We start from the raw sequence: 2417 nt of genomic DNA on the forward strand, positions 1-2417 counted from the left end.
AGCTGCGTTGCGTTTCAATTCTAGCTGGCATTTACTTTTCTAAAGGCCACAACTGATTGAAACCTTCGGATCTTATCGATCATTTTATGATCAATTAAAACCAATAGCGTAGCTATCCCTGACAAGTTAAGGAAATATCGCAATCATTATTGATTATATGAAGACTAATATAAATTGAATAGCGTTTGCTTTATCGCTGCATCGTCCATGACTTGGTCTGTAAAGATTTTATTTGATATCAACTGAAAAAACGAAAAAATATTTCAATGTCGTGATTGCAATTTGATGCTAAAAGTTTCGCTCGCATTTATAATTGCGATGTATGATGTCCGTGTATAACCACGTATATGTATATCGCAGTTAAATAATAATTTATGGTAACGCGAATAATAATAATAATATCGTTGCATGCGATGTTTCATGCCGCAAATGTTGACAGAGAGTGACCATCTGGCCTTCCGTGCCGTGCATCGCGAGCACTTTACAACGTCGCGAACTACTACATATCGATATATATATGTAGCTTATAGAAATGTGAGACCTTGCATGTTTGCGGATAGAAACTGATAGATAAATACATTTTCTTTTTCACTTACTCTATCTCTCTTACTTGTGTTAATTACAAAGAAAAAAAAATTATCAGAAGGATATTTTTCGCTCAGTGGGAGGCAATTTATTCTTACAACAAATTATTACATATGTTTTTTCTTATGAATACGATCAATTTGTGATATCTAATAATATGTTTCCGATATCTTACACTAATGCATATCAGAAATGACTCTTACAGAAATCCAATTAATACTGATGAATTTAACATAGTGAAAGGTAGTGATTAATTACTTATGTTGATATTAAAAGTATTGACCAATACGATGCTTCTCCGTAACAGAAATGATTTTAACGTTTGGAACATACCAATTCTTTTAGACTAACTAAAGTTTTTATTATTAGTTTTATTTTTTCAAGAACTTTTCAAATTCAAAACCGTAAAGTATAAAATTGTCAAACATAAAGTGTCATTCCAAAGCATTATTAGTTAAATATTAGTAATATTCTCAAGGTCATTAAGACCCATATGTTTCAGTTATAATTTAATCTAATTTACTAATCCATATACTATCCAATAATTTACTAATCAATTATGAGTTAATACTAAAATAAGTTGTTAATTACTATCTTTTAATATTAAATTTTTACAAAGGAGCTTGAATATTAAGACATTTCCGTGTGTTCTTAATAGACTTTTACTCTTTCAGCAAGTAGCGAATTTTACGACGGAAAAACCGACTTCAAAGTTATAGAATAAATCTTACAGCTGAAAAGAGAGATATCCGGCAGGTTTAGGATGCTTTTTTGGCAGTGACTTTACTGTAATAGCTGTTAGTCAACACTTGAAATATAATAAGCATCCGATATATAGTACAGTCGTTTCGTGATCTGATGATAGCACTTCTGCCAAAAGTGTGAAGTTTATCTAGAGCACGGGAACAATGTGAAAGCATTTGGTTTACTATCTCCGTCCAAGAGTGTCCGACTATTCTTAACGTCACCGATAATACATGGGTGACAGTTCTTGAACGTTGGGGAAAAGGAGCATAAGTCATGAGAGCGAGTTTTAAGGCACAGAGACAACAACAAAGGATCGAGGGAAAGATGCAAGATCCTGTCAGAGTTTGCGCGCTATTTTTAGTATAGTCATCGCGTAGGAAGACACCTCCCATAAAGAGGGTGCGCGTTTCGAAATAACTAACATTACACTGCGCATGTAAATATGTTTGCACGTCCAATAAACACGAAACAGCACCATTAAGGTATATACAAGTATAAATAACTTATGCGCAAGTATAAATAGCTTTAATCTCTCTCTTGTATGAAATTAATCAAGAGTTATGTTGCTTTGCGATAACTCTTAGAGACGGAATTATCTTATATTATATTACTTCTTTAAGTATAATAAAACTTGTAATGAACATTATGACGTACTCCTCTAATATGCTCACAATTTTTTATTTTATTTATGGAAAAAAAATAGAAATTAAGAATTATGTCGTTTAGGCTCAAGACGGAATTATTTTGTATGATACACGAAAAACGACAGTTTTGCTGAAATATCTAAGAATTTAGCTAGATGCATAATCATAATGATATATAGAACATTCAAACTAATTGCTAGAATATTAAAACTTTTTGTAGCATTCCTCGTTATGCTTGAAATTTCTTCGTAATTATTTTAATGGTCCATCGAAGTTCTTTTCAGATTTATATCTAGCTAAATTTTTAACATATTTCAGCAGAATCGTTTTTTCTACTTTGTTAGTATAAAAACTTATCAATATTACAATATATATAAATAAAATTATTTAAAAACTTATAATTAAAATATACATTAGAATATGTTTATTTAATATGATCAG

The 2417-nt window shown here is 30.8% G+C and overlaps 1 protein-coding gene across 11 annotated transcripts in view; it reads left to right on the plus strand.

Moving 5' to 3' along the window:
* LOC108755588 (potassium voltage-gated channel subfamily H member 6) overlaps positions 1-2417 on the plus strand; it is a 221080-nt gene that overhangs the window by 124664 nt on the left and 93999 nt on the right. The gene's annotated exons all lie outside the window — the stretch shown is intronic.

The sequence above is a fragment of the Trachymyrmex septentrionalis genome, unplaced genomic scaffold (assembly GCF_001594115.1).
Source record: "Trachymyrmex septentrionalis isolate Tsep2-gDNA-1 unplaced genomic scaffold, Tsep1.0 scaffold89, whole genome shotgun sequence".
In the NCBI taxonomy this organism is placed as follows: Eukaryota; Metazoa; Arthropoda; class Insecta; order Hymenoptera; family Formicidae; genus Trachymyrmex; species Trachymyrmex septentrionalis.